At 39.4% G+C, this 12762-nt stretch overlaps 1 pseudogene; it reads right to left on the minus strand.

Moving 5' to 3' along the window:
• Positions 1 to 213: 213 nt before the first annotated feature.
• Positions 214 to 1173, minus strand: LOC124973521 (olfactory receptor 14C36-like; annotated as a pseudogene).
• Between the last annotated feature and the right edge of the window lie 11589 nt (positions 1174 to 12762).

The following is a 12762-nucleotide window of genomic DNA, read 5'->3' on the forward strand; positions in this document are numbered from 1 at the left end:
ATGTATTTGACTATCAGGACACAGGTTCTCTATTTCTTCCATGGACAAGGAGAGTCTTCTTATATTATGGATTAAATTACAGAAATATTATTGTGATTCACTCTGCATTTTTGTTTATAACTATTTGGGATTTGATTTTTATATATTTTAGTAGAAATTAACTAGACTCATATGAAGAGGATTGTATCACAATATGAATCTCAATCAGGGAAATTAGGATAAAGCTGAAATGCATCTTTTTCACTTCCTGGAGAACAACTCTCTTCCTAATACTCGCCTCACAGCTTCCTTTACCTGTTTATTCCTCAGACTGTAGATGAAAGGATTCAAAAAGGGAGGAACCATGGTGTAAAAGGCAGAGAGAAGCATGTCCTGGAGTGTGTCAGAGGTTGCTGAAGGCCTCATGTACACACCTGTGCCAGAACTGAGGAAGACGGACACCACGAGGATGTGAGGGGTGCAGGTGGAGAAGGCTTTACCTGGGGCTTTGTTGGGAACTTTCAGCACAGTTGAAACTATGTGAATATATGACAGGATTATTATTCCAAAGGAGCCACCAACAATTATTATAGTAGAGACAAGCGGAAGGACCATGTTGCTGGTGGTGTCAGAGCAGGAGAGCCTCAGCAGAGAGGGTACATCACAGAAGAACTGATGGACCACGTTTGACTGGCAGAAGGACAGCCTGAAGGTGTTCCCAGTACGCACACCTGCATACACCAGGCCACTGAGCAGGGAAGCCAGGGTCATGTGGATACAAAACTGAGGGTTCATGATGATGGAGTACTGGAGGGGCTGGCAGATGGCCACATAGCGGTCCAAGGCCATGATGGAGAGAAAAAGAAGTTCAACACATGCACAAAAAATAACCAAGAATATTTGGGTTGCACATCCAGCCACTGAAATGACCCTGTTGCCAGTGATGGAATTGACACATGCATTGGGGACAGTGATGGAAATGAAGCACATGTCCAAGATGGACAGGTTCCTGAGGAAGAAGTACATGGGCGTGTGCAGGTTCTGGTCAGCAGTTGTGACAGTGATGATGAGAAGATTCCCTAACAAGGTAACTAGGTATGTCAGTGGGAATACTGTGAAATAGAGGAAACTCATATTCCATCCATCAGGAGAGCCCAGGAGGATAAATTCTGTTACCATGGTGGAATTGGCCATTTACAGAAAATTCTGGTTGTCTAGAAAGGTAAAGAGATAAGAGAGAGGAAGCAAAGCACGATTAATGCAAATAATTTACATATTCATGTCCAATGTATTTGTTTGTATTTTGCAGTTACTTTCTCTGCAGAGGAATGGTCACTCTAGGTTTTCTGATTTTTTAATTGTTTCTAAGCAGAGTGCACCTCTCTGTGCAGGTGTGGAGCTCTGAAGCCCAGGATCTGGGTGTGCCCTGAAAGGCTTGTCCTCAGCTCCCCTATCATGCCTCCCTTGACCTCCTAAGACTGTCATGCAGAGCACTTACAGAGGTCGCTCACATCCTCTCCTGCAAGGTAATGTGTCTGACTGTGTGCTCTTTAATGATTCAAAAAATAGTCACCCTCATTCTCTTACATAAATGCAATTCAACCCTTTTTTGCCATTGGATAAAAATAAAAATTATAACTAATAATTTGAATTGCAGTCAATGTTTAATTTATGTAGGAATCTATCTATATAGTTGGAGTATTTATCACCATGAACAGGAATAAATCCTCATGAGTAAATGAGGAAACCATCTACAGAATTGAAACTTTCCCATTCCATTCCCACAAGTCCAGAGCTGTGGTAATCTGAGGTCACCTGACTGTATGTGGTCTCCCCTCAGTTCCCCACTGTTCCTGCTGATCCCCAGGACTGGGTGGTGCTGTCTCATGGCCACACATCCTCAGCCAGGCCAGATGCAGCCACCACTGGGGCTCTGTTTTCTTCTCCTACTTATTAGTGTAAGGGTTTAAAGTTACCATCTTCCAGGACAGCTGACATTCTCCTAAACTTTTAATTTTTACTTAACATATTTTTTCTCTGTGTTCAGCACCATGAAACCTAATATTCCACTGTCTATACAATCATTTATCCTCTTTTTTTATTTTGGAAGTGCTGGGGATTGAACCCAGGGTCTCATGATTGCAAAGCAAGCAATCTACTACCTGAAATATATCCCCAGCCTCTCCTTTTCTTTTTGACACCATCCAGTTTATTCCTTTCTTCTCAAAGTCATAATTATACAAAAAGATACTGAGTGTTTACACTGAAAGGAGGATTTTGCTCATAGTTATAACAGTTCTGCAGCAGCTCAGACCAGTTCACTCCTGAGTCACCTACATCATCATTTCCTGTGCCCTCCAGAAACCGGGGTTCTCCTCAGCACCTTGCCCAGATAACCACACTTTCCCTTAGAAAAGTGATCCTGATGAGCCACTCTGGGCTCCTATGGAAACATTTCTGTCCCTCTGTGTCACTTGTGGGTGTCCAGACACAGGTATTTTTGTGTTAATTTTGCAGTGAATGTGAACTTCAAGTGGTCCTATGCAGTCAACTTGCAGTCTTTGTCTCCCCATCCCCATTCCTCCCTGGCACAAACCTGAAGCTTACGATTTAGTGTCCTCCTTGTCCATATCACAAACGAAGAACTTTCTGACAGAGGCCTTTTCTACTGTGATATGATGATTTACATTTCCCCATTACTATGAAGTGGGTTTCAGAGGACAGTCAAATGCAACTTTTCCACTGGGTACTGCTTTACAGTCTAAATTTTTTCCACTCTTCTATAATGTTACAAATCAACATGTGCTACAACCATTCACTAAATTGGTATGTATTCATCTCTCAAATCTCTAGTGCAAGTTCCTTGATTTGGCACCTTGCATCATTCATATTTTTATCATTCTTGGAGCATGTGCATGACTTTCTGCACAGTGGTTAATGAACAAATGCCTGGTGGCTTTGTTGACTGAACATTCACCAGTACTGGCTTTCGTTACTAGTTGAAAGATGAAGAGCTTTTAAGGAGACTCTACCCATTGGGTGCAGGGTCAGGGAAGCCCTGTCCACCTGTGCATTTGCAAGGCGGTGTCTCTTTTCAGTAGTCACCCAACAACTGTTACTGATGATATAAATATTGTCACAGTGTTTCAGAAGTTGAAGTTTTGGAAAGAAGAAAAATATTTGTATTTTTAAGTAATCTGATTAGCATGAGAAGTAACATACAATAGGTAAGAATATAAATACATAATACATATTTTGAAGGTGATTAATAGTGACACAAATCCATATTAATAACCATGCATCTTTTCAGCATCCTATGCTGACCTCCAGACATGTCAGGGGTCCTACTGACCACCCTTAAACATTTATGTCAAATATTAAATGGAAAAATGAATATGTGCTTGGGTTCTAGAGGCTAGCATAGAACTACATAGACATTTTGTTGGTTTCCAGTTTATGTATACTAAACCATGTATTGCTTTGTTTTTCCAAGAGAACTTAGTCAATTCTCCGGTAAATGTAGTTGCATTCTATGAACTTAATTTATTTCCCTCTTTACTTATGTAATTAACTATAATTTGAAAAATTCTTCTTTATATTTGACTTTTTTCATGAATCAGTCTTACAGGAATCTTCAGATTATGGATATGATGCAGTGATATGAATCACCACCTGATTTCATAGGTCCTCAGAGTATTCTTGAAGATCTTCAAAATATGATTACTTTGTGAACCTAGTTTTTCTAAATAAGGAATAAGCTTTAGTTTCTGTAGTTTGACCTCAATAACTTTTAGAGTATTCAGAAATACATTCTCCTTTAAGGGGTGAAAATTGCTTTTTCAAAATTCCTTCCTAAAATACTTGAGATGGGGGGGTAAAGAAAACAAAGCTCAGGTAGCATGAGGGTCAGGAAAAGAAGCAGGAGGAGAAGTTAGCATATGTTTAATGCCAAAAGTATGAGGAGGAACTGCTCCAAGTTCGTTCTTCTATAAGTGGGTCCAGCTGGAAGGTTTCCTTTTGGGCCTTCTCTTGACAGAACTTAAAATAAGGAAATGGATGGTAAACATATTGCATTTAAAAATCCAAAGGATTGCTTGGGTTGATCGCATAGAGGAAAAAGAGGGGTGGGAGTGGTGTGAGGAAGGAAAAATAAAAGAATGAGAAAAACATCATTACCCTGTATACATGTATGATTATACAAATGGTGTGACTCTACTTCATGTAAAACCAGAGAAACAACAGTTGAACCCCATTTGTGTACAATGAATCAAAATAAATAAACTAAAAAAAAGACACAGAATGAATGAACTAAATTGCATCTCTCCCTATTAGCAATTTTGACTTAGTGCTATTGATCAATCATTGAGGAATGCTTAAGGGAACTTTTTAAAATCCTGACATTCATAATGTGTTTTCAAAGACTGTATAAGCCTATTTTTAAATTTTTACCACTGGACACCCTGCCCCATACTTACACCTGATGTATTTTAATAAAAATATGAAAAATTATTCAAAGAACATAATTATCATCTGGAGAACATAATTGTGATGAATTTAAAATGAGTCACTGAAAATTATATATAATATTAGATGCTTTTTTACTAAAGCTACTGAAGACTAAGCAGGTATGTCATTTGCTGAACGAGTTAATATCCACCTACCTGTCACCTGCCAGTTATTTGACAATTCATCCTCCTTGCCTTAATCTGAATGAAATTTGTCTTCTCAAAAATCTTAGGAGAAAATTCTGTCCATTTTCAAAGTGTGGTAAGTAAAAGTAATTTGAAATGACTTATTTTAACCTGTAAGAGGCAGCATGAAGAACTATCACGTGTTACTTGCAAAACACTCTAGTAATATTACTCTTGAACCACTAGGAATCAGCAAATACTACAGTTTTCACAAGACATCTCTGTGCCTGTTATTCTTGCAGAATTAACTAATCAATTCCTGGGCTAGCTGAATATCTGGGTGGGATTGCAGTTTTCTAAGCAGAATAAAAATGAGGCATCACATGCTTTGAACTCTTACTGCCAAGTACTCACACTGGAGTGTGGCCTGTTCTCCATGTGGGAGCAGAACTGAGTCTCTCCTTGGCTTCTCCCATCAACTGTGTCTGCAGGCAGTTGGATGTGTCCAGCCAGCCCATTACCATGTGGGATGTGGGGGGCTCAGTCACCTGTGGTTTATGTGAACTTGGTGCCTTGCCAGAGGAAGAATGGTCTCTGGGAGCTTGGAGCTCAGCCTGCAGAGACAGCAGGAGACCTGAGCACACTGCCAGGCAGCAGCATCTCCAGAGCCCAGGAGAGTCGGCCTGGCCACCTGCCAGCATGGACAGTGGATGACACAGTGCGACTCTTCTGTTGGGCATTGCCCTAAGTCATTACTGAGTAATGTGTGACCCTGAGGGAAGAAAGATGTTTTAACTGACTGTGTTTTCATCTCTGCCTCCTTCACATCAGTGTGAGTAAGGGGTGTTTATGGGGATCAGGTGACATTAGGTGTGGTGAGCAACTCTCACTCAGTTACCAACCTGCAAGTGGGAAATACCTAACGCTATCTGCATTTCTGAGGCAAAGTTTATTTGAGACAAAATCCACATGACAGGAAATTAACCTTTGTAAGAGTTCATGGTTATGAATTCAATAATATTTACCACTTTATAAAGTTGTAGAACTTCCAACTCTATCTTGTTCCCAAATAATTTTACTACTTCAGATGAACATCTAATCTGTTACACACACTGTCCCTATCATTCCTATTGCAGCCACTAGAAAACTCTAAGTATATTCTGTATCTTGAATTTACATATTTGTGAAGTTTTATATGAACAAAATAATTCAACATAGGTCTTTCTTCTTAGAAATCAAAATTAACCCACCTCATAGAATGTATCATTAGTTCATCCCTTAATGATGAATGACATTCCATTATATGAATATGACAAAACTATTTTAATCAACACATCCAATTTTGGGCCTAGTTATACTCAGTCTGTTAATATAATGGGAATAATTTATTGGTTATATGTGTTTCCTTTTTTGATATTTCTCATATACACTCTGTACTCTGTATGATTATGATGAATAATTGTGCCAGTCAGATTTTCATTTCTGTGACCAAAATACCTGGTTTAAAAGTCCACAATAAAGAAATACCAATTCAGTTGAAGTAAATCATATTTTGTCTCGTGGGTGCAGAGGATCAGTCTATTTTTGGCCAATTCCAAGACATTTTACCCATTTTGTGGAAACATTAAGGAAGGACCCACCAGAGTGAAGCTGCTCAGGATGTAACTGCCAGGAAGCAAAGACCAGGAATGGGAAAGGACGGAAGAACTGCTTTCAGGGCTTAACCCCAGTAGCCCGTCTCCTCCATCAATGCCCTCACATGCATAAATCTCCCACCCAGTCAATTCATTCAAACCAGGATGGACTGAATAGGTTGTAGCTCTCACAATCCAGTCATTTCCCAATTCAAAATTGCTGCCCACACATAGGAACTTTTGGGAGACATCTCACATACCACCCATAATATTTCACCACTGGTCCTGCAAATCTCATGTCAATTGCACATGGTAAAATGAATTTAGTCCATCTCCAAGCATCCCTTGGTCTTCACAATTCCAACTTTGCCCAAAAGTACAGGTCCAAAATCTCACCTGAAACTGAAGGTAAACTCTTAGCTGTGAGCCTCAATAAAAATCAAAAGCAAATTATATACATCCGATGTCCATTGGTAAAATGTAAACCTTCCCATTGCAAAGGGATTGATAGTGCTGTGGAAAGAACATATGGGACCAGAGGAAAGCAAATCCAGATGAGCAAACATAATTCCACCTGTAATTTCTTGTGTTCTATACAGGACCCTTGACTGAAAAGTGTTCTTGGGAATTCCTACCCTTTTAACTTGCCAGTTGTATAGCCCAGGGTCTCTCTTTGCCTTTAGTTCTCTCTGCTACCAGCAGCTTTTTGGCAGACAGTTAATGCTACAGATAATTATTGATTTCAGGGAAATTGATTCCAACATTGCTCCACTAATCGCCATGTCAGGGGTAACCTGCAGGGCTGCAGGCTATGCTAAATTTTCCTTGGATTAACTGGCCTTTCTTTGAAATGATGTTAGAAGGCATCATGTCCTGTTCATCTGAGTACCCTGTTTTCCTGCAGAGCCAGCACCACATAATTGATGCTGAGTCTGTAAGCAGCTCACACCATAGTGGGGTCCCTGAAATTACTGTCATGGTGGTTTCTGAAGGTCTTCCTTGCTGAGCATGGTAATCTCAATAGCTGAGCCACTTGTGCAAGCAGGGTGTCCCCAAGACACTTCTCAAGGGAATTTTCCCCTCTACATCCTTGAGTGTGCAATGGGTATGGACTTGCAATTTCTTAGATGTCCTCAGCACCTTTCCTGTTGTCTAGTTGTGAAATATTTGGCATCTTTTCAGGGTCTGCACTCTGTTTACAACCGCTCCTTCCTTGGCTCCAATTTTAAAAATGATCTGTTTTAAACTTTGATAAAATCTTATTTTCAAACGTACTGATAGAAATAACTGCCATTGTACAATGTTATATGTCTCTGGTATTGACATAAATATTCTGAAGTCTTCATAAACTTGGGACAGTGAGAACCAGAAGCCATGGGACACAGTTTGAGGATGGAGCTTGCATTCTGACTTGGATCCTATTGAGCAAGTCAAGGTTTCCTGCATCAGCCAACACCTGAATGTTCATTTGTTCCTCTTAAAGTGCTCTCTAGCCAGCAAAATTTAAGAAATGCCTTTATTAATTAATTATGTATGCTTAGGGGTGTATTTTCCTACATAATAAATACTTTTATGTTCTCCTCCAGTGTTTTCTATTAGTGTACTGATGAACAGAATTGTCCTTCAGATGGGAATCTACTATATTGATTGTGATATTATATAAACAGTTTTTCTCTGTTTGCTATGTAGATACTCCTGCTACCTTGACATTGAGCATTAGTCAGTTAAATTAATGATCACAGAGAATATGCCAGTTAGAACACTAAAACATTTGGAGAGAACTAATTTGTGTGAGATAATGAGCTGCTACAAAATGGGCACGGGGTACATGCCTGCAATCTCAGTGGATGAAGAGGCTGAGGAATGAGGATCTCATGTTGGAAGACAGGTTCTGCAACTTAGGGAGGCCCTAAGCAACTTGTCAAGACCCTGTTTTGTTTGATAAAACAGAGGAAGGCCTGGGGTTGTGCTCTTGGGTTAAATCCCTGTTGAAAACAACAACAACAAAAAAGATGGCCACAAGTAGCATTAGGGCTTTCCTTTATGAACTCCAGGAAACTGAGAGAAAGTGTGGAGTTGACATTTATCAAATACTGAGGTCAGATAATTACAGTTCAACTTTTATCATTATCAGGCATGACTCATTAGTATAATCATTACAGCAATAAGATTTGTGGGAGGAAAACCCTCAAAAACTGCCTTGCAACTCAGCCCACAGGGTTGGTCCCTGACACTGGGTCACTTGTGGAAATTGCAAAAACTGGCAGCCATCACAGCTGGGGGAGTCAATGGTGCTCTTCCCCAGTGGATGAATTTGACTGTGGGGACGTGAGGGTTGTAAGCTTTCCATTTTGCTTTCTTCATGGACAAGGAGATTCTTCCTATTTAGTATTCCAGATGCAGAGAAATATTGTGATTCTTTCTACATTTTTGATTATAAATTCTTTAAGATTTGAAATTTTTATATTTTCCTAGTAATTAAAAGGACTCAATTATGTATGACAGTGCTTAAAAATCTGACACAAGGGCAGATTATCTGAAAAAAGGGCAGATTATATACCTGTACATGTTTATTTATGATGTTTTCCTCTAACAGTATTTGATACGAAACTGTGATGTATATGAAGTAAATTTTACATATATAACCATAAATGATTTCAGAATATATAATGAATTATATTTACACATTAAAATGCATTTAGACATTTTATGAAGTATTCATGGAATAATATGGTAATTCATAAAAATTATTTTATAAAATAACTTAACTTCTAATAATACAATAGTGGGCTAGGCAGTGAAAATTATAAAGCCCAGATCAGAAGAGAACTTGATCTTTTCCACTCCAATCACTGAAATTAGGGTAATACTAAAATGCATCTTTATCATTTCCTCCAGAACAACTGTATTTCTATTATTCTCCTCACAACTTCATTTACCTATTTTTTTCTGAGGCTGTAGATGAGCAAATTCAAGAGGGGAGGAACTATGGTGTAAAAGGCATAGAGAAGCAAGTTCTGGAGTGTGTCAGAGGTTGCTGAAGGCCTGAGGTACACATCTGTGATGGAGCAGAGGAAGATGAACACCACAAAGATGTGAGGGGTGCAGGTGGAGAAGGACTTCCCTGGGGTTTTGTTGGGAATGTTCAGCATGGTAGAAAATATGTGAATATATATCATGACTATTATACCAATTGGACTATCACCAGTTATTACAGTAGAGATAAAAAGAAAGACCATGTTGCTGGTGGTGTCATAGCAGGAGAGCCTCAGCAGAAAGGGGACACACAGAAGAACTGATGGACCATGACTGACTGACAGAAGCACAGCTAAAATGTATTTCCAGTGTGCACACCTGCATACACCAGACCACTGAGCAGGGAAGCTGGGGTCATGCGGACACAAAACTGAGGGTTCATGATGGGGTAATGGAGGTGCTGGCAGATGGCCACATAGTGCTCCCAGGCCATGATGGAGGGAAACAGCATCTCCACATATGCAAAATAAATGAACAAGATGACCTGGATGCATAGTCAGCCACTGAAATGGCCCTGTCACCAGTGAGAGAGCTGACACAGGCATTGGGGACAGTGACGGAAATGAAGCACATGTCCAAGAGGGACAGGTTCCTGAGGAAGAAGTACATGAACACGTGCAGGTTCTTTCAACAGAAGAAAGTGACAATGAGCAGGTGTCCTAATAAGGTGCCCAGGTAGGGCAGTGGGAATACTGCGAATCAGAGAAAACCCATATTCCAGCCATCAGGAGAGCCCTGGAGGAGCAATTCAGTTACTGTGATGGAATTGCTCATTTATTGGAAATTCTGGTTGAAGAAAAGGAGATAATAGGCAGTAATCAAAAACATGATTAATAGAATTACTCTACATATTTCTTTCCACAGTGTTTTCTTGTACTTTCTAGTAGCTTTCCTTTCTGAGGAAAGGTCACTCTTTGTTTTCTCATATACATAATCATTTCTAAACAGTGTGCTCCCCCCAATTCAGGTGTGGAGCTCTGCAGTCCAGGGTCTGGAGTGATCTGCAGGGTTGTCCTCAGCTCCTCCATCATGCCTCCCTTGATGTCCAGAGTCTCCCATGCAGAGCAAGTGCAGGTGATGCTCACATCCTCTCCTGAGTGCCACCTGTCTGATAGTGTGCTCTTCAATGTTGTATGATTTGTTTGCCTTCTTTCTCTTCCATAAATACAATTTCATCATTGCTTTTCCTTTTTTCCACACTTAGAGCATTCTAATGATAATTATTTGTATATATTTATGTAAGAAACTATTCGTAACATTGGAGGGTTTATTGTCATGTACTTGAAAAAAAATGTTATTTATGAGGAGAGAGTCTCTAAAAACAACTCTTTTATTTGCAGAGAGGCAGGTTCAGGGTTGTGGAAATCTGAGCTGACTTGACTTCTCCTGGACTCTCCTGCAGTTCCCCACTCTACCTCTTCTCCATCAGGACATGGTAGTGCTGTCTCATGACCACACACCTGCAACCATGGACCTGTTTCAGCTCCCACTGGGGTTTCTTTTCCTCTCCACAAGTTCACTTTAAGCTATTTAAGATATCCAGGGTCCAGCCCAGGTGATATTCTCCTATACTACTACTTTTCCATCCTGTGCTTCTCTTCCATGTTCAGCACCATGGTGTTGAAGATTCCTTTGTCTATACAATAATTTACTTTCCTCTTTTTGACACCTTCCATAGTGGTCATTTCTTCTCAATGACTTCGTAATCATTAAAAAGTTGCTGAATGTATATCCTAAAAGGAAGGATTTCCTTATTGCTATAGCACTTCTGAAGCTGCTAAGATCAGTTTAAACACCAGTCACCTACACTGTCATTTCCTCTGTCCTCTGCAAACCTGGGTCCTCCTCAGCACCTTGTCAGGTTAACCACACTCACCCTTAAAAATGTGACCTTCCTCCTGAACATGCTTAGGTTTCTCTTGAAATGTATGTGTCCCCCAAGGCCAGGGATTGGTGGACAGACTCAGGTAGGTTGGTGCTCATTTCACAGTGAGGGTGAAGTTCAAGGGATCCTACTCATTGTGGCAGCAATTTGTTTCTCACACCATCCCCCATTTCTCCCTGACACAAACCTGAAGCTGACACTTGAGTGACATCCTTATTAACAGTATGCTCTGGAACTTGCTGATATAGACACTTTTCTACTGTCACATATGGATTTATATTTCCCAATTACTATTATTTGGATTTTAGAAGAGGGTTAAATGAAAGTTTTCCTCTGGAAACTGCTTTACAACCTTAAAATTTTTGCACTTTTCTGTAGTGTTAGAAATGGACATGTTATACGACCTTTAACTACATCAGTATGTATCAAACACCCAAATCTGCTGGTGCAAATTCCTTGATTTGGGACCATGTATCGTTACTTTTTTATCCTTTCAGGAGCAAGTGCATGACTTCCTGCACAGTAGTTAATGAACTAATGCTTGGTGGTCTTGTTGGCTGACCACTCACCTGGACTGGTTTTCTTCTACTCGTTTATAGGTAAAGAGCTCCCAAGCAGGCTCTGCCCCTTCTACACAGCTCTAGCACACAGCATGTGGTCTGGGGTGAGATCTTGCAATCCCAGGGCCTGTGCACTTGCAAGGTAAGATCTCCCTACAGCAGTAATCACTACGCATATGCTTATTGATAATACAAATATGGCCACTGCAATTTCAGATACTGAGCTTTGGAAAGAAGAAAAATATTGTTTTTAAATAATTTGATCACCATAAGAGAAATAATACAACAATGCAATATGTAAGAAAGTAAATACATATGATAAATTCTGAAGGTGATGCGTTAACACCTTGCAAACTTTTAGCCCTCTATACTGACTTCTATGTACTACCAGGGGTCCTGGGTGACCACCCCTAGACATTTGTGTCAAATGTAATATAGACAATTAAATATGGGTTTGGGATCCAGAGGTTGGTATAGAGCTATAGAGGCATGTTTCTTGTTTCTACTTTTATCTACTAAACCACATGCTGTTTTAGTTTCTCCCAAATAACTTAGTAAATTTTCCAATATATAGTTTTGTTTATTTGTTTTTATTTAATGTCCATCTTTGCATTTGTGATTTAATTTCAACTTGAAAAATTCTTGTCTAAATGTGACTTACTTTTTTCATGGATCAGTCTAATAGGGAAACTTTAGATTGTGGATATGATAAAATAAATATATGATTCACCACATTACTTTCATAGGTCTCAGAGTATTCCTGCAGATCAACTAAATATGATTACTTTATGAAGCTACATTTTTAAAATAAGGAATTAGCTTTAGTTTCTATAGTTTGACCTCAATGATTTTAGAGTGTTCAGAACTACATTGTCCTTTAAGGGGTAAAAAAATGTATTTAAAAATTTTTATTAATTTTTTTGATTCATTGTACCCAAATTGGTCACAAATTTTATTTTTCTGGTTTTGCATGCTGTAAAGTCACCATTCTGTATTCATATGTGTACATAGGGTAAGGATTCTTGTCTCATTCCATT

This window comes from Sciurus carolinensis (genome assembly GCF_902686445.1).
Source record: "Sciurus carolinensis chromosome 19 unlocalized genomic scaffold, mSciCar1.2 SUPER_34, whole genome shotgun sequence".
Classification (NCBI taxonomy): domain Eukaryota; kingdom Metazoa; phylum Chordata; class Mammalia; order Rodentia; family Sciuridae; genus Sciurus; species Sciurus carolinensis.